The 21,257-nt window shown below is 34.1% G+C and overlaps 1 long non-coding RNA gene across 1 annotated transcript in view; it reads left to right on the top strand.

Annotated features, from left to right (window-relative positions):
- The window catches only part of LOC125703562 (uncharacterized), a 49,036-nt gene extending 30,980 nt beyond the window's left edge, over positions 1 to 18,056 (top strand). The window contains exon 3 of the long non-coding RNA XR_007380887.1: positions 17,368 to 18,056. This is a non-coding gene — a long non-coding RNA (uncharacterized LOC125703562). The remainder of the gene's footprint in view (positions 1 to 17,367) is intronic.
- The last annotated feature ends 3,201 nt before the right edge of the window (positions 18,057 to 21,257 follow it).

Here is a 21,257-nt window from a genome sequence, read left to right as displayed (position 1 = left end):
TGGAAAAAATAACATATCCGGATGATGTCAAAATTGTAATTTAGTGAAATGGGAAATAGATGAAAAGAAAACACTCAAAGTTATTATTATTACTTCAGACACAAGTTAGTTCCGAATACTATTTATTCTTTCTGTCGACGATTTAATTCACAACAGTTCACTGCTGATGAATTGTAGATTTTAATGTAAAAAGACTTGTCTGTAAGAAAACTAATCTTAAATAAATTCTGTAAGCTAAAGAAACTGAGTTGTGTAACAATTAGCTAATGGAAATGAATGACAATATACTTAATCTTTCTTATACTTTTTATATTCAGTTTGGCAGAAGTTTTATTATATTCCTTTCACACAGCTGGACTGGTTTTCTATCTTGTACTGCCAAGTATCAGTGATGCTTAACCGTTGTTGACATTTGTGAAGCTCCCTTGAATGATTGTTGACAAAAAACCTTTGCAGTACACGTTAAAAGAATACTCAGGGGAATTACAATAGTGTAAATCCTACTTCAAGCCTAATCAAAATGTTCTGTATATTTGATGTTTTAAGCATTTACATTATCCAATGACTTATGGGAATGCTTGCTCAATGTTGCATCTTGTTTCCTCTTAATTTCACCATAAAAAAAAAAAAAAAACCAAAACCAAAAACAAAACATTTTTTCCTGTTAGCTTTTAATCTTGTCATTTTGCCATTAATGTCAGTTTTAAGATGCCACTGTTTACTTATTAGTTGGAGAGAATAGTTGTAGACAAATACCACACTCTGCAAAGCCTTTGAGCTTTTCTAAGTAGGTGCCTGATACAATGGATGGATACCATTGGATTGATTTATTGTCTTGTCCAAATTCCTGTTGGCGGACATTGAAGTTGCAAGAAAATCCTTGGCACTGAGCATTCTTGCATGAACAATATATCTTTGTAGAAAGTCTGTTCTCCACTTCATGGAGGTGGGTATTTAAGAGCCCATTCCTTATTTATGTCTAAAAATGGGACACAGACTTCTGTGAAAAAATATATCAGAAATTGAGAAAAACTTTCATTCTAAAGAAATAATGTATTGCTACAACTTTCTTGTAGGCAGGAACAATGTCTTCAACAACAAGTAGGTATAATTCAGGGATTTGACAGATTTTATCCAAGAGTATTTTATTCAGTGTGTGGTGTAGGGCACAAATGAATTCCCTCCAACAAAGACTGACTAAGTTTCACAGGGGCAGCTCAAAGTCTTTTCTGCAACAAGATAAATTCCCAGAAGGGGCCACAGTTCAAATGACAATGTTCAGCCCCAGAATTATAGATGCCAGGAGGAGAGCTGCCAGCATGTGGTAAAAACATACAAAATTCGAGGATATTTGTCAGCTCTTCTCAGTCAGGGAATTCTCATTAAACTTTTTAGTTGTTTCTTTGTCCCTGCTCTGTTCCTAGAAGTTAGTAATATTGATGAAGACTGTCTCCAACAGAGAAAAACATAAGTAAGTCTGTATGCATAAAAAATGCACAGAAAAAAGTGAAGATCACCCACTGACTGAAACAAGCAGGGATTTTGCCGTTATATCAACAAAACACGAAATTTAGTGAATAAATACCAACTTCAAGATGAAGACTTATATGACATTAAGCTGTGCCCTAAAAATTTGCTTGCATGGTAGCAAAGCTGTGAATTAAATGCTGACATTACACATAAAATGTTGGACTACTGAAAGACATTTTGAGCTAATGATGATTTTGAAAGACCTCTTGCAGAGAAACTTTTCTGATTAAATGAAGCACCTTGACCACATCTGCACTGGACAAAATTTGAGTAGTTGGATAATTGAGTATGTTGGTTTACAACATGGGAAAGAAATATATGAACTGATTTTGAATCTTTTTACTGTCCATTATCTGTTACTGTCTCTGATATATTTTTATATCTTTCCTGATGAGTTACAATTAACATTCAGCACTTCGTTTTCAAGCGTAGTTTACCATTTAATTCCTTATATTGGTTCAAGGGTAGTGTGAATTGTTGTTCAAAATGCAACCCTCTATACAAATAATCTACTTTAATTTATTCTTGATATAAGAAACAAGAAGCCTTGAGCCCTTAATGTGACCAGAACATTTATATGTCATTGTAAAAGGAAAATTATAATTCTGTTTGTTTGAAGGAGATTATGAAAGAAAGTTGAAATCAGCCCCGTGATCAGTGAATTAGCTGGCATTTAATCTACTTTTAATTAATGATTTTTGATTGCTATAAAAGAGAAATTTATATTATTTTCTTTGTCTAAATGAGTAGTGGTTCTACTTAATGATAAAATATAAAATATAAGCCCAGAAGGCCAGCTATGTCCTGGGCTACATTAAAAGAGGAATGACTAGCAGGGAGAGGGAGGGAATTGTTCCCCCTCTAGTCTGCACTCATGAGGCCTCATCTGAAGTCCAGGACTGGGGCCCCCAGCTCAAGAAAGTTGTGGAGCTGTTGGAGATGGTCCAGAGGAGGCCATGGAGATGATCAGAAGACTAGAGTACCACTTCTATAAAGACAGGCTAAGAGAACTGTATTTGTTCAACTTGGAGAAAGGAAAACTTTAGGGAGACCTCATTGCGGCCTTTCAATTCCTAAAGAGAGCTTATCAGCCAGAGGGAGACTTATTTTTTCCTTAGTTTCCTTAGTGATAAGAAAGGGTGAAAAACTTTAATTTTAAAGAGGGGAGATTTAAATTAAATTTTAAGAGGAAATTCTTTACTCAGAGGGCGGTGTGGTATTGGCACAGAGAAGCCTTCGTGCCCCATCCCTGGAGGTGCTCAAGGCCAGGTTGGATGGGGCCCTGGGCAGCCCTGCCTATTGCAGCGGGTTGGGTCTAAGGGGGCTTTGTGTTTCCTTTCAACCTAAGGCATTCTGTGATTCTATGATCCTTATTGCTAAATCAATCAATTAGGTAACTACTCATTAGTCAGTTGTCTATGCTTGTTAACTAGTATATTTGCAGAATTCCACATCTGCTTATAAGTTTTTAAGAACTGTACTTTTATTTTCAGCAACTTTCAAACTGCGGCGGGTATGCACTTGCAAAGGAATAGATCCTGACCTTGGAGCTGACTAAGGACAGAATTAAAAAACATGTTTTTTGTTTGTTTGGCTTGGTTTTTGTACAAGTCAGAATGATTCATAAACAGCATGAAAAAAGTCTGTATTCAAGAGGGAATTAAATGATGATTGTAGAGCCTTGTATTTTCTCTTGGACAGTCATGTTATGGTATAGCTAAACTGAATCAGGCAGGTGTGGGAATATCCCTGGTGAGAAGGGGGATAAGTGAGGAAATACAGTGCTGTAGTTGACCTTCAGTGAAGTTTTAAATAGCAGTGGAGATTAGACAGATGTGTTCAGTGTGGTCATGAAAGAGGTCACTTAGGAGGAAACTGGAAGAAGCCGTGTCATTGTCAGCAAACGCTAAGACATTCACCTTCACAATGGTAAAGTGCTGTGAGTGAAAATGTAAGTATACATGTGTGAATCTCAGGAGAAATTGTGGCACGAAGGAAGTATATTATGAGGAATTTATGTGAATGCAAGAGCTGACTGGAGATGGGTATAAAAAGGTAATTTCTCTGAATCCGATAAATGCTTTGTTTTGGTTAAGAACTGAGATGGAGTATTAAGTAAGCAGCAGATAGTAGTCTGGACTGGATTGTTTATACCCTAGGAAGTTATTCTTAGCAGATATTAGCAAACAGATATTAACAGGTTGAAACATGGTTGCACCATGCACTTATGGAAACATTTAAACTGAACAAACATTTCTAAATAACTAAATCCATATATGCATACACTTAATTAGAGGATTGGGAGGGAGAAAACATCTTTGGTTTGAGGACGCAAAACATCCTCAAAGACTCAATTAAGATCATTTTGACCTTTACACACCATTTGAGAGCAGTTTTTCAGTAGCTATGTCAAAACACTCAAAATTCCATTCTGATACACATTTATTGTCTCAGAACCCTGATGTTTCCTTTGGTTTATGTGCTACTGAGATCCTTTACTCTTCTGAGGTGAAAATACCTGCAACTTTATTACTCGAAGGAAGGGACCCTAAATGTTTCAAGTCTCAGTCTGTATCAATATGTGGCTTTATGAGGTTCTTTTTTATGAGAAAAAATAATCCATGATACATATGGACGTTTCATTAACCTGGAGGAAACTTGAAAGACAGATGATGTTATGTACTAAAGCTTGCAAGTCAGCTCATGAATTTTAACTCATTGAAGATAAAGGTATGAGGAGTTAAGACAGAGGTAAAGGAAAAAAATCATAGTACTCCATCTGTTTTTATTAGGAGAGCCCCACATATTCAGCACTAAAAATGTCTGCTACAGCAAAAGCAGTCCATGTGGGTCTTTTAATACTGAGGAGCATAGTCTTTTGTACACAAATGTTCTCCAGGAGAAGAGTGTGGGCTGGGTGTTTGCAATATGGTTAATAGAGCTTTAAACACAAAGGTCACTAACTTCCTTGACAGCCTGCCTGAGTCAGCTTCACATTTAGGCTATGACAGACAAGTGAGAGGAAGATAAAGTGAACTGCTTTCTTCAGAGGATGATTGAATCTACATATATTCCTCACTTTTTGCTTGTCTGAACTGAGACTGTGAATTTATGTTTTCAGAAAGACTCATTACAATAACAACAAAAAAGGTATTTAAATCTCAATCTGAAAATACAGGATTTGGAAAATATATACACAGATATGTAATTCTAATCCTAGTGTCAAATAGAGAAAAAATGAAAAATGAAAAAAAGAATAAGTGAATTTGAACATGAGAGATCTTCTTTACTTACAGAAATTTTGAAAATGGATGTTAAATGACTATCAATGGCAGTATACCTGACTTTTACCAAAACTTTCTATGCTTTACATTTTTCAAGTCTGTACTCTATTGTTTCTTAGCTGGGCAGTTCCCATTTTTCCTTTGACTTCTGTTGCTTTATGAACCTTTTTTTCGCCCATTTTTCATCAGTTAATAATCCGAACATCCAGAAAAAAAAAAAAAAGAAAAAAAAAAAGGAAATTATTAAAGCATTTTAGTCACACACAATAACACTTCATGATATAGAGAGACTTTGCACTTAATTGTCACCTTACACAGTGGCATAAGACTAAAGTTTAGCCAATTAAGAATAGCTTTCATTCCTCATACAAAGAGGGAAAAAGAATGAAAAAAATCACTGTGATGAGTATATCAATAAATTAGATTAACATCTGTATGAATCATGAGTGTCAGTCACAATTGTTTTAATGTTATTAATATCCAGTGGGTCACTTTTCTGTCAGGGCTGCAGTAAAAAAAGGAAAAGCATCAAACAATCTTTCTACTTTCAATACACATCATTTCCATAGAATCTGTCCATTACTAAGTCAATAAATCTATAAATGTAATACGAAGAAGAATTAATGGGGGAATATAATTATTTTACTGGTAATATGCACAGTAAATATACTTCCTGAATTTTGTTGTGATTTTTCTACTTTTTTTTCTCAACTTTGACTGGTGAGCTCTCTCAGGATGGACTAATGGTCCATCAAAACTTCAGTGTCTCCAGTTTCCATTATGTATACTTCAGTTTAAGACATTATTGATTCTTTTCACAGGGATTTATTTTTTAGATAATAATTATAAAGCCAAATTCTGACCTTACGTTTTGATGTTCAGAGAAACCCTTTAAAGACACTGAAGATGACTAATGTCATGATAATCAAGAGCAGAGATTGATCCACAAAGAGTAGTCTATCAGAGATACAATCATACTGACTGAAATAATTTCCAAAGCTGTCAGGTACTGATAGCTTAAGGGATGTTTTAGTTGTTGTCCTCAGTATCAGTCAGTATATGTAACTCCTAAAATAATGAGTTATTTTAAATAACAGTATTCCTAGGTAGTACATGAAATGAGAAGTTAAGGCGTGAGATTGAATTGCTTGGTCCAAGTGGCGTTTCTTTTTTTTATAGTGCACTACAGTCTTGATCCAGGCCTGAAGCTGTCAAATGCTGTCACAGCACAAAAATAATGAATTGTCATTTAGCACTTAACTTACTGGCTCAGCCTTGGACATATTAGATTAAAGCACAAATTGAAACATCTGCCTCTGTCTAATATTAAAATTGTAGGACAAATACTGTGATACTTCACAGACCGTTTTTGGGGGGTAAAGGTTTTGAGGTTTGCTGATGGGTATTTATTTTAGTTTGTGAAATTCAAAGTTAAGGATCTTCTCTATGCCACACAACCTTTAAGTCTCTGAACTTTGTGCTAGGAGTGGCTAAGTAAATGTGAATAATCTGGATGATTAGCTGATTATTTTATATTGGGACTTGGACTCTATTAAAGGTATGTGAAAATACTTCAGCATTCACTCTTTCCTTCAAAGTTTAATAATGACAGTAATCACATAATTAGGAGTACTTACCTATGAATTATCACCCACTATTGCAATTAAAGATATTTTATTATAATGGCTTGCCTTGTTGCATTAATTGCTTAAAAACAGTGTTTTTTTACACTGTAACTGTCGGCGTATTTTTCCTGACCATCACGTTTTATGTTGTTCTCAAAAAAATAATTTCTGAAAAGAGAAAAGCGTGTGTCAAATTAGTTGATGTATCATAAGAGAACCACTGTCCTCATGCAATGTTAGAATACATACACAAATGCAGTAGCTTGTGAATTTTATAGGTTGTTAGGAAATCCACTAAAAACAATCCAAGAATCCCATTCAGTGTTTGTTAAAGTCTCAGTTCAGTGTGACATTTAAGAACATACTGAAATATATCTCTCATCAGGAAAGAACTAAAGAACATGCTTAAATTCATGTTTGTATGGACAGCTGGAACAGAGACTAAGCATTTATGTCATAACAAGATGAGGTGCATGGAATGAATGTCATTGATTTCAATTGGCTTTGTGTTAGGTCCTAAATACATAAGGGACTATTTTTATTTTTTATTTATTTTTATTTTTATTTTTTTAATTATTTTTGTTGTTGTTGTTAAACGAGCCCTGTTCCTAATGACAGGCATCTTTTTGGAATCATGAAGTTTGCAAGAATTAAATAAATTCAACTTTTTGAAAGAATCTAGCTGGAATAGTTATGGAATTGTCATTTGTAACTTTTCCTGCACCAACACTTCTGTAGCCATTTGTGGTGTTTCTTCACTCCAATCGGCTTGAAAACAGAAGACACGGCTGGATGTAAGTAAATGCTTTGCTTCAGTCTGCAGTGGTGTTCAGGCTCCCATGTCTGCCAGGACCCTGAACTTGTAGGTATGGGTGAGAGGAGCAGTTTCTGTCCCACTGTAACAGTGGAACAAGTCTGAGACCTCCTCCTGAAACTGAATGTATATAAGCCCATGGGGACGGAGATGGATCCAACGGTCACAGGGTTCTGAAAGAGATGGATGATGTGGTTGCCAAGCTGCTCTCGATGATATTTGAAAAATCACAGCTGTCCAGTGAAATCAACAGTGACTGGAAAAAGGGAAAGATTACTCCCATTTTTAAGAAAGGGAGAAAGGACAACCCAGGGAATTACAGACTGGTGATCTTTTCCTCTCTGCCTGTGAAGATCATGGAGCAGATCCTCCTCATTACCGTGTTAAGGCATATATAAGATGAAGAGGTGATCTGAGGCAGCCAGCATGACTTCACCAAGAGCAGATCTTGCCTGACCAGTCTGGTGGCCTTCAATGATTGGTTGACAGGGGAAATATATATATCACAATCATCTTGTTACAGCAATGGTTGTTTAAAGAACTCTCCTTGAATTCAAGATGTATCTATAGGTCATGCTCATAGACCTATTTGATCTATCTACCCTTAGTCAATCACATTTTAAATACATACTATTTGTCTAGGCTGTGTCTTAACAACTATTGGAGGGACATAAGTAATTCCAGAGAATTCCAGCTTTTTGAAATTAAGTCTCTGAACTCATTATGCCTGCAAAAGTAGTCATTTCAGTTGATAACAAGATATGTACATGAAATCATACATATCAATAACTCAGCATATTAACAGATCTTCAGTATGTTATTGGAAGTGATCATTTCCCACTTACTTTAGTCTAGTTAGTATAAGTAGCAATTACAGAGAAGCTAAAGTGGCTGTGACTTCACTCTGAGCACTGTAAATCCGTAAGACAATATTTGGATTATAAAGGCATGCATCCATTTAAGAGAATTTTATTACTATTCATTCAAGAAGAAATTACCTTGCAAACACAATTGCTCTTTATTACTCTGGATTCAGCCTTTGGCCTTGATAAAAATGTTGGTGAGGAATGTTTATTAACAGTGGCATTATTTCTTTCCTAACACAGAAAGAAAAAAATAGTGTCTTAGTTATTTTCTTGCAGCAATGTGCTAAAACATATGTAATCAGGAGCTTATTCAGTTTTTCAAATTTTTATAAATTTCTCTGGAGAAAAAAAAGTACAATTTCCACCACATCTCATTTACATAATGTATGTAAAACACCAATTTTCAGTGCAGAAAAAAAGAACAAGTGTTTCAAAATCTAATTTACATAATACATGCAAATGTAGTAGTTCTGCTGTTAAACTGGTTCAGCAAAATATTGTGGTATATCAACATTTAAAATCGACAATTCCCAAATCTTAGGAAGAAAGCTTGTAGATTTGTAATGTTCATTGTCACTATTTCTATCTCTTTCTCCACCGGTCTTTATTGTCAGGTTAAACAGTCCTTTCTTCTTGGCTTTTTTATGAAAGATGAATGGCATTTTAAGTAAAAACTAATCAGTGAGCTACGAGGTATTTATTCTCCATTTTTAACTCAAATTGGAAGATAATTTCATTACAATACAGTGTAAAATCCCTATTGCCACAAGTCTACAATAAGGTCAAACCTAGAGGAAAAGTTCCTCTCCTTCTACCTCTTTGTGAGATCTCAGTCCAACACTGAGCACGCCTGATCATCAGTCAGCAGTACAGCTTGGTATCTGCACAATGAGCTGAGAGAATCATTGACAGGGGCTTTCCCATCTTTGAAGAAAGAATTGCTTTGATAGAGGTGTCCCATGCATCTTATGTACCAAGCACAGCAACAAGTTCCATCTTTTTCTATCCATTATGGAAAACAAGAAATCCTTCCTACTTTTATATTTTTCATCTAGAATTCAAACAGAATGAAGTGGGATTATAAATGTTCATCTGTGTTCCAGCAGAGAGAGTGGTTTCCAGCATGTGGGTCATTCTGTAAGATAGTGACATATTTTGATGTCCATCTACATCTATGCTAATACGTAGATGCTGTTGCATGCTTTTTTTGTTCCTTTGGCTATAAAAAGTATTTATTTTATAAAATTACATGTGGGTAAAAAATTAACCTGTTCAGAATTGTACTGTTTTTAGTAAACATTTTGTAATGAGGTACATCTTTGATTATATGACAATCACTTGAATGTACAGTTGGTCTGAAGTATTTTTGATGGTAAATTTTTAAATTATTCATTTTGATACTTTCAAATAAGAAGTATCATTACTATTCCTTAAAAAAATCCTCCCAGTTGCATTCAAGTGGAAAAAATTCCGGTAGAAAAGTGAAAAAAAGTGCTGCCTAGCACAATTTTATGTTTGATGCCTTCCATGTCTCACGGCCTATTTAACAACCACATGATCCAGATTACGTGGTACAGATTCAATTTGTGTTGTAGTGTTGTACAAAGCTGCTACTGTGGATTTAACTATCAAAGACCATTACTAGCCGTATCTTCTAAATGAGTCTCCTAGGCTTTACAATGACTTTATAATTGTAGAATAAACTCAGAAATGATGAGTTCACCTATTTTATGATCACTTTCCTTAGAACATCAGCTTAGTGGAGACTGAGAAGGCAGGAATGCAATTTTCCAGCCACTCTGTAAGGGAATTTTTCTTGAGCTTTCAAGTAAGGTGATACTGAGCTGTAAACAGGCTAGTTCAGCATCTGTGCTTCCCTGTTATACACCATATAAATGCATTTGTTCATCACTTCTCAAAATTGCCGTAATGGGAAATAAATAAAATAATTGGAAAATGTTGTTGGAATTTAAGTCTATTTTGATATAGGTAAATTGTATGTTAGGTAAATTGTCCTTTTATGGTTATTTTTTTTCTGCAAACTTCAGCCTTTCAAACATCACCTGTAGGTCAGCGAAGACCAAATGCCAGAACGAAAATGAAGGCATTTACTGTGAATAAAAAAAAAAAGTCAAATGGATAAGAAAGCTGATTCAAGCTGACAATTCAAAAAGACTGCCTTTGAAAATAGTCTTGCTCTGGCAAAATGCTGCAAGCTTATTTTTAAGAATTTGGACAGTGTTGGCAGCCAGAGTAGCAGAATCTCTTGTATCAATGAGATGATAACTGCAGATTCTCTGTCATCTAGTGTTCATGTGCCTTGTTTTCAACTTTAAGTTTTCTGAAAGCTTTAGTGCAACTCCACTAGAGATAGATAAGACTTTTTGCAGGCCATGTATTTGAAGAACCAGGGATCTACAACACTATGTTGGCAGATGAGTAAGAATAATTTTATTATATGACTACTGTAGTTCTTCAGATCACCTGCTGCACTTAAGCAGTTTTTGTTTACTTGGTTGAGTATGCTGAAAGCTATCATATTTTGAACATGTGATTTCACTGAAAGAAGGAAAATTTTGTATTACTATTGGTCCTAGAAAAGATTTTTCCTCCTGTATTCATGTATGAATCATCAGACTCCTCCTACATTTCCATAGCTTGGAGCAGAAAATAGTGTTATGGTTTAAGACTGTTTATTCCGTAATCAATAACTTCTTTTTACCTTGAGGAATATCTTTGAAAAAATGGTTTAATTTAATAAGTTGGTTGCAGATTGGTTGTTGATTTATTACGAAAAGTAAGAGGGAATTTGCATGGATAGAATAATAACATTCTAAAATTGCAGTATCAGAACTGTAGATGTGTACTTTATTGAGAAACACTCTGGTGAAAAATCATTTTATCTTTTCCAGGATCACTTTTTATTAAGTTAGTGTGGGTCACCTCTGATTTAGAAAGTTACCAGGAGAGGTCTTAATTTTTTTACATGCTTTGATGCTGCAGGAATGCCGTGAAAAAAAAAGGGAAATGTATACATCACTCCTAGTTATCACAAATCAAATGGTAACGTTCAAATATAGACTGAATATGAGCATAAACTAACAGTGATCTTTTTTTTTTTTTAAATTATTGTATTTATTAATGATTTCTTTACAATATGTAAGAAGTAAGAATTTTCAGAAATAATTTTTTTTTTTTCCTCTTTTTTTTCCTCCTAGCAGTGGAATGGCTCAGTACAGCGGCAAATAACTTGTAAGGCTTTGAGATCTTATTATTGGAGATTAAGTCTATGTAGACTATGATTAAAAAAAAAAAAAAAAAAAAAAAGCATTACCTGAACTCCAATAACTTCCTAAAAAATATAGGAAAGATAAATTTTTATTCATAGTTAAAGATGAACCACTGAAGACTGAAAAGGGAAAGGTGCCTATATGATTTTATTTTACAATTTTACTGTATTCCAACTTGAGTATCTTAAGTCACTTAATAATCTGAAGTTACTTAATGAAAGTGTCCTAACTGTTAGCTCAAGGTGGCACACTTATATGCTTTATCAAGCCTTAATGTTTTTTTTGTATCAATCCAACTTATCATATTGATAGCTTACTGGAGTAATGCAAACAATATCAAGCTCAACTTACGATGAAAGTGAGGAATAGTGTACTGTATGCGTTGTGTTAATGAGCAAACGTAATAAAACAGATCAGAGGGAAAGAATTTTGAATTTGATTGTACTAAATTATGATTTATCACTGAATTATTTTTTCCCAATTTATTTCTCCCCCTCTATTCCCACAACTGGTGGATATTTTATCAGTGCAATTGATGTTCATCAACTTTTGAGAAAAGTTTTCTGAAAAATTGAAAATCACATAAAATGCAGTCCAAATAAAATATCTGACATTTTCCCCTTAGTGACTTGTTTTGAAAAGCTTTTTTTTTTTTTTTTTTTTTTTTTGTAATACAAAATATAAAGAAAGAAAAGAAGAATGATTTTCTTTTCAATGCGTATTCTTATTTTCTTTGTTTGTTTAATCTTATCTATTTTTTTTATTGATTTGGTTTAAAATGGAGATTTTTACATAGTTTCTAAATTTTGTTCTTTCATTATTTCTAGTCTATGAATTATTAAAAAAAGAAAACAAAGAGCTTTTCTCATCTTTCTGAACTAGTTTGGTTTATTTGAGATGCAGAATACCATCAACAGTAATTTGAGAAGAACTAAAATATCTTGCTTTAACAGAAATTCTATTATGCTAAATGTCATAGGGTTACCTGCTAGATATTGTTTGCTTGTCTCAGAGTAAATCTGCTCTTCAGTAGTAATTCTCCTTGTGATATTGGTTTTGAACAAAGTAAGCTTTGCTGCAAAGGAGGATTTAGCAGATGGGGGCTGTTAGAGATTTCATTCTTTTCTTTGGTTTCAATTTATGCTATAGATTTTTTTTTCTAATGAGCATCTGTTTGACTAACTTTTCTGTAAGTAAGGATTACATCTAAACTATTATTTTAGATGTGTATAGGGAAATTAAAAAAGGAACAGTAGTCTGATTCTGTATGTTGGATACACAGGGTTGCTTTCAGGTTCAGTCTACCAGACTACAAATTTCATTATGAGAGACTCAGTGCTTATTGTCAGTAGAGGACAGTAACATGGGGAAACAATATATATATATATATTATTTTAATTCAAAACTTTAGTTTCAAACTTGAGTTTCATAACTGGGGAAGTTCTACTGTCTATGTGTGTGCAGTTAAATAGAACCAGATGTGTCTTTAGGGATACCGTGCAGGCATATACAAGATAACAATTCCAAGTAAGAAAGAGGATGTGGCTACATGTGGGGTGATGTTTCCAAGGCCAATGCTCAGCCAGGTATAGTGTTCTGCTGTTCTTCTTTCCTCACCTGGACATTGTTGCGATGTTGCTTTTATTTTTTTTTATTATTTTTTATTTTTTTTAATATTTGGGACAATGTAACAGAGAACTCTAAATATGTTCTGCCATGAGTCTCTGTGGGGTACTAACCCTTGGTATGGGTAACTGGGGTGATTGTGAAATTAGTGCCGAGAACAGACGGGGCAAGTGTGATTTAAGAAAGGTTCTGAAGAAGAAAGGAAACTACTTGAGATATAAGTCAGGATTGCATCGTGTAAGGACAACAATTTCGATTGGTTTCCCCACATTTTATTGTGCACTTTGAGTATTTCTTCTTTGTTTGAAGGGTGGCACAGGAAGACAGTAATTACGAAAGTGAAGGATGTGCTGGAAAACTTTATTTTTTTCAATACAATGAATCTGTGCAAACACAAGATGTTTTTTGTTTGTTAACTTTAAAATATTGTAACGGATTGATACAGGAAAAATCAGTTTGCATATTGAGGTTTCCAGAGTACATGCTATTGCATTTGCAAAAGGTTTCTGATTTCATTACTGCTTATAGCAGTAGGAGTTGGACACACAATAAACATAGTTTGTCACAGTTCTCCATCTCTCACTGAGCTTTTGTTCTGCTTCATGAATTTTAAACCTGCCAGAATCTTTAAAAAATTTCAACAGCAAGAAAAAATGTTATCTGCTATATTAAAAAATATTATCTTTATGAGGTAGTAAAAAATATATAACTGATTCTTCCTCAGCTGTGCTGTTTCATCTCTCTTCTGTTTTGTATATGTGAAAAGATTAATAAAATAAAATTTTTCATTTTAGAGATCGCACTTTCTTTGAAAGTAGCATATATAAAATTCCAGGTCTATGTTCACATTCTTGTTTGCATCTGCCTTTCTATATCCACACCTTTTTTTTTTTTTTTTTTTTTTTTTTTTTTTACTGAAGTTGTTCTAACATGTCAGTAATGTTTCATAGGGCCTACAGCATTGTCAGCATTGTATATCTTTTGGAAATGTTGTAAATCTGGGCAATCAATACATTCTTGGCTTATGAAATCAACATCTAGTAACAAGAAGAAAGACCTTGCCACTAAAATCAATAAATATATATACTGAAAAGCTTTTCCTGTGAAAAGTTTGTGCTGATCTTATGGCATAGGTGAGACCTTGTTGATCACAGGTTCATCTAAAACTTTTTTTTTTTGAAGCAAATGCTGCACGATGCCTCTCCTGTGAGTCTCACTCCCAGTCAGTCTTGTTAGACGCAAAGCCTTTCTAATGAAATGCCTACAAAGAGAACATCACAAGGGTTCAGCACTTGTAAGCTCTCAGATGTATGAGGTTATGGAGAACTGCATTTGTTGTGTGGTTTATATAAAGAGTAGTTCACAAAGACTAATTACTGTTGCTTTCTTTTTTTTTATTTTTTACTGCCAAGATTTTTGTTAGATTTCCAAGTTTCAGTGTATTAGAAAGGTATCCCCTTAGCTGTAAAACATGGAACAGACTTAATCACAGGGTCCACCCTCAGGTGCAGTAGCATTTGGCAGAACTGATCTGCAAAAGTGTTTGACTTGGGACAAAGCCCTGTAGCTAGATGGGGAAGAAGGTGCTGATCAGTGCCTGCTCTGCAGAAGAGAGTGAGAAGGTAGTGCTGAGATAGAATGTGTCCCCATCGGTTAGCAGAGAATTGTTGTGTGGGACAAATCACCTTTTCAGCAAACAGGCTGCTGTTGCTGAACATCACTGAGCTGAGATGGACTCAGAAAGGAAAGGACAGAAAGATGATGGAGAAATGGCACAATCTATAGAAAAAGATCTGTGGGTTTCTTAAAACAAAGAAAAAATGTGAAAAGTTTGCAGTGGAAAAGAAGTTATTCCAAGCATTACGGAATTGCTGAAAAATGTTTGTCTTTAGGGACAATGTTGTGTATGTTGCAGAAAATTATGAGATACATCTTACATATTCTTTGTAATGCTTTCCATATTTCCAGTGTTCACTGCACAAGGTCACTATTTCACTAATCCAGTTTGTCTTTGAAATGTATTCTATCATGTTATAGAATGTATAGGATGTATAGGACATGGTTTGTTAATTGAAGACAAAATCTTGATGTGCATTTGGATAGGGATACGTGAGCAAATGCGAAGCAAATTTAAGTTCCTTCTGATCATGTAAATGAGCTACAGAGTTTGTATAATATAGGTGAATATGAGGTGCAAAAGCAGTCTCTTAGTACTTCCTCTTCTGTGTGAGTTCTCAACAGAAGAATTTTGATGGTGCAAATAAAGCTATGCTGTAGCATTTCTTTCCCAAATTTGAAAAATATTTATCTCAGATGTGATAACTCCTGATAATATGGGGTCCTATAAGGTTTTGACTGACCCTTCTAAAACCCTCCTACATATAACTATTTAATAACTAAGAATAGGCTGGAGAAATTAATTGTCCCACCAGAATTAATTCAGTAATATTTTTCTACGAGTTTGGCAGAACATGTGAGGCATCAGAGGGTCTGGGCAGCAGATTTTTTTCATGTTGTATGTTTTATTATTTTTTTTTTTGTTGTTGAGGTTGCTCTATGCAAGAAAGAAAGATCTAGATCTTTGAATGGCAGGAACAATAGTATCGGTAGTCATGTAGTACATCAGTAATATCATGTTAGGTGAATGGCAACTTCACAATAGTTGGAAAGTGTTTGACAAATGGTTTTCAGTGAATAATTTTATTTTCCAATGTCATTAGGAATTTGTCCTGAGTCTAGTGTAAAAGCAATATATATATATATATATATGCATATTTGTTTTAATTATTTTTAGAAGAGATTATTCTAAGGGGTGATTACACAACTCTGAAATATGATTTTGTTGTTTGATGTTTTCTCACAAGAAGAATTTATATCTGAAGCTACTATCTGTAAGTTATACCTATGTGAAGAAAACACAGTCTTGTTAAGAATGTAATTCAGGTCATACCTTGTCACTGAAACACAACTGAAGCTAATATTTATCTGTCAGTGTCAAGGGAAGGAAAACCCTGTTGTTTACTGATCTTCAAAAAACAGATCTGTTTTAAAGCCAAAACAGAGTGAAAACTTAAGAGATGGCAAAAAAAAAAAAAAAAAAAAAAAAAAAAGGACCTTTCAGTTTACCTGTAGATCTGAATATGTTTTTAAGTCTGAACATTTTTTGAAGGCACCTGAAATTACATATTTATAATTTTGAAAGTGTTCAAGACATTTAACTACAAAGTGAAAAGACTTAGTGAAAACAACTATTCCTATTATCATGAAAAGCATTTGCTTGTTTTGTTTTCCAAAGTTTTGTCACTTGTAGAAGTGATTATGCACATTATGGTTGCCATTATCATTTTGAAGCATGAATAAATGTCATGTTACACTTCTAGATCACAGACAAGTTATGCCCTTAAGATGTAAGGTGTTCTTGTTCATGCTTTGCAGTTTGTCTTATATATCTGATCATCCCACTGCTAGAGAATAGTGTTGAGTTATTGCTGCCATTTATATTATATTTAAGAATTAGACTTGCACAGATTCATTTCTTTTTCATGACATTTTATCTTCCAGACTTGTGCAAATAAATCATGGAACATCTTTTCCCAGCATAAGGTCACTGCAAGTGATTTTTATCTTGTTTTTTTAAATATTAAACAGCAGTAGTCTTCATCTCTTCTGATTTCTTGACACAGCATAGTGAAACATCTGTTGTTTAAAGCTTTGAAGAGTAGTTGATAAGTGCTGGTTTGTTGAAATACACTTTTTACCAACTGAGGACTTATCCTGCTTGGGAAATACTCTGACCCAACATTTATAAAAATATCATAAACTTTGGATAAGGACATTAATTCACTCCATTAAATTCCTGATTTCATTTCGTCCAATGCTACATATTTAATTTTTTTTTTTCATGTGAACTTACAAAATAATCTATTCATTCACTCTTTGCCGTAATCCAGGATATTCATCCTTTCTGCTTCTTGGTCGATTCACCTGTTGAGCAGCTGAGTGGAGGAAAGTTATGGTGAAAGATGCCACAGCCCTTCAGCCTGAGAATTTTTCCATTGATGCTCTCAAACTAGTCCTTTCCCATGATGACTTAGTCTTAATATTCTAAGTATAGTAAACATAACTGCACAGCTTACTTGGGATTATATAACATGTCTAGGATGTTGTGGTTTTTATTTTTTCTGACCAGTGTTTTTTTTTTTTTTTTTTTTTTTTTAAATATGACTTCTCTGTCTTTTGTCTCAGCAAAAGGAGAGACTATGACCTTTGATGATGTGTTTTTTAAAGTACAGAGTACTTTCATCACTTTCCATATGTCTGTTTGCCTTTCAGTTCAGGAATAAAGAAAACTCAACACTGTCAACTGCTGGAAACGATGGAAAAGAATTGAGATCCCTGAAACAACAAAAAGATATGCTCAGCAGAAATAAGTGACCTGATGCTACTAAAAAATTGCTGATGTCATTCTTTTGATTACTATCTAGCTTCATGTACCATTAAACAAGGACTTCTTTAATTCTTTTGTAGAAATACCATTTCCTTACTATATTATATAGATATTCTAGATAAATTCCACTTTTAAATTTATTTATAGCTATTATGACATAAGGTTCTGTTTCATTTGCATGTTTCAGTTGTGCTAGCCTTATGTGCAGTTTCAGATTAGTTATGATACATGCCTAGATTCCATCTCTAAAATGTTTCTGTTCAGCAGCATCCGTTCTGCACTTTTCCCTCCCAGACTCCTATTCATTTCTTCCCTCATGAAGAAGAAATTCCACATTTTGCATTCCTATTCCTTTCTTCTGCATTATGCTACATCAGCTTTTTGTAACTTGTAACACTTGAAATTCTACAAAATAATCTGTACTCATTTGAGGTCAACTATAAATCATCATAAAAAAAAAATCTTTTCCTTTTGTGGTTTCAAGTGCAATATCAACTTTGAGACTGTATTTTCAATATAAACATTTCTAAATATATCTTTAGATGGCTCATTTAGAAGTCATTGCTTATGACATGCTCTTTTTGGTGGGGTTTTCTATTATCTTTATGGCACTCAAAGTATATTATTTTATAGTAGATAATTCAGATTTTTCTACTAAAATCTATTGTGCAGGAATGGGATGCCAATATTATTATGTCAAAAGGTCATTAGAAAGCAATGAACATGCAAATCTAATTTCATCTTGAAAACATCTGACCTGGGGCAGGAAAAAAGGCATAACACTTTGATACTGACTAAATCAAAGATGTTTCCATATACAAGAGGTTCCCAAAATACAAAGAATTTCTTTAGTGATGGCTTGTCATTAACATAGGAATGAATATGATTTACAACCACATTTCCTTTATTTCTCTCATCTATTTCTGTGCATGTCTACTCACTCACTGACAACATTAAAGCCTGCTGGGGGCTGACTGTGACTTAATGTTACCAAATACTTGAAAGAAACAATAGGCTAAGGTAAACTCATCTTTCTCCTGCCAGCTTAATTTCTACCTATCTGCTATTGTTTTGTTAATTTTACTCCTACTGCAAGACTGTTGAGCCACCTCTGCACTCATGGTTCTCCATTTCCTATTTGTAGCACTCTGTTTCTAACTGATTTTTGCTCTCCTCTCCATTATAGAATAAAGGTCTAAGGATGAACTGCACATTAAAAAATGATTTCTAAAGGATCTCATCCCCATACAATTTTTGAAGGCAACCTTAAAAGCCTATTAAGAGCAACCAGAACATTTTTTTCATTGGACACAAAAACATTTCCGGCATCCTTTAATTACTTGCTAACAGGGTATTTACAAAGGGTCAAATGATTTACATATAAATTAAAGCAGAAGATATTTCTTCTGATGCGAGAGGTAAAAACAATTTTAGAAACTCAGGGAAAATAAAGGCTGGTACTAAAAAATCTGTAGCCTTGGGCTAATAGACATCTTTTGAATTTAAACAATTATTGATTTATTTCAGCCATCAATGGAAGCACAGCAGTAGACAACAGTTTTGATTCACTTGTGATCTGTGACACAGATAATTGTCATATCAAGTTTCTGTCAGGTTCATAGAATATAACTGAATTCTTTGTTTGAAAGATATTCAGTTTGAAGATTAGAGGGAATGCCTGTTTGAATAACTACATCTATAACTGTAAGGGAATCAGCCCCGAGGTCCTGTCACAGAAAAGGAATAACAGCATCTTCATGAAACTGTTTTGAAGCAATAGAGAAACTTCCCTGAAGTGCATTTTTGCTATCCAAAGATAAAGTAAAATGTTAATGTTCAAAATGCTAATTTGTTATCTTGACTTTCTTGGCTGGAAATTCTTGGCTCTAGACATGATTTACTACAAATTGGTTTACTGTATCATTTGTTTAAAAATCCTGAAATAAAAAAGAATAGAAATTGCAAGTAGTAGATTTATAAGTAAAGAATTAACTGTATATCACATAATTCCTGCAGAGCATCTGTTGAGTTAATTTGGCATAGCGCTAGGTAACAGTCGAAGTAAACTAACTGTCACCAGTTCAGACTTCTACAAAATGATCCCCTTGCCTCTTTCTGGATAAAGCTTTACGTGACGACCCTTCCCCCAGCCAACCCAGGTACTATTTTTTCCCCCACTTCATGATAATTTCAGAATTTGGGAAGTTTAATTTAACACTAAATCTTTTTGTTTGTAAACCTTTATTTTAAAAAAAGAAAAATTACATTGGTTTTGAAAATCTGTTTTACATGTCATTCTCAAAAATCATATCTGATTATCATACCATATTGTAGTTAGAATTATAATAAAAGTTCTGTGTGTTATTGGTAGGACTACTTATGGGTAGCTTTGATTGTGAAAGCATATATTTGTACCTCTACTGACTTCAGTTGGGTAACATTAACTACACATACAGTCATTTCTCATTTATATTTGGTAAATCTTGAGAAAACTATAGATGAGTTATACCATGCAAACTTTGGCTTCTAAGAAAATAAATTCTGTTCCCATGGAAAAATGCAGAGGAAATTTCCACAGCAGACACCCTTTACATTCCTTTCTCCCTCTCTGAATTTTTTTTCACTTATGGGAAACCATGTGGTTTGGAATATATAGACCTCCAAGAATAAAGGCCTGAGTACCACTCAAGGTCCATGAAAGAGGTTATAGGACTCCTAGGCATTTAAGATAGATGAATACTTAAGAAAGTTATGTAATACTTGCACTTTTCAGTTTACCCATGTTAGGAAATCTTGTTGTAAACAAAAAATAAATAGTTTCTAAGGAAAATGAAGAGTGAAAAGACTGTGTGTCTCCATTAGGAGAGTTTAAAGACTTACTGAAATTATTCTTTAATGTTAAAAAAGAACACTCAGGAGACAAGCAGGTCTTCACTCTTTTTAATACTTACACTAATCATTGTGCAACTGGCATTTGGGATTAAATTCCTCTTAAAGTAAGTGAATAGCCCAATATCTAATTGGCTAGAGCTGTACACATTTAGGTTTATTTTTAGAATCCAAGTGAAAAATAAGACATTTCAGATACATTAGAACCCTTAACAAGATTACATGAACTCACTAAAATCATCTCAAAAACTGTGAATTACATGGTACATTGAATTGCAAATTATCTCTATAACTCATCCCTCATTCAACTTCCCTGATGTCAGCGAATCTGCAGTGCTCACAGAGGATAGCGCAGTATAACCCCTTTGCAATAATATGTTCAGAACTCGGGGGTTCTTCTTTGTGTCTAAAGAATCCTTAAGCAGGCTACTGATCCTCTACATCAGATAATGTGGTGGTTGACATTGAAGATTTTTGAGGCATGGGACAGGAAAGCAAGAAATCTCATTAAATTATCACTGTTTTATTTCCTTCTCTATGAGCTTCTCTCTTACACAATCTGAAGGTCTGCACTGTCTGACCTGTATCTTTCTACAGCACTTCCTAGGACTGCGCAATCACTCTGGTTCCCCTTTCTTTAGAATTATGTATGAATTGATCTCTTTCACACACTGTTCTTTACTGATTTTATATTTCACTGTATCAGTATTTTAGTTTTCATTTATTTTCAAGAGAGCGTCTATCAGCTGAAATGGAAGTGAGGTCAAGAATTTAAGTGTTTTGGGTTTTTTGAGCTGTCAGAAATGAAAATCATACATGACGGTATGTGGAGTTAACTCTGACATTTTATCACAGATAAGATAATGAGATGATGGGCTGTTTACAG

This window comes from Lagopus muta, chromosome 1 (genome assembly GCF_023343835.1).
Source record: "Lagopus muta isolate bLagMut1 chromosome 1, bLagMut1 primary, whole genome shotgun sequence".
NCBI lineage: Eukaryota > Metazoa > Chordata > Aves > Galliformes > Phasianidae > Lagopus > Lagopus muta.
The sequence above is the reverse complement of the archived record's forward strand: the minus strand, read 5'-3'. Positions and strand labels throughout refer to the sequence as shown.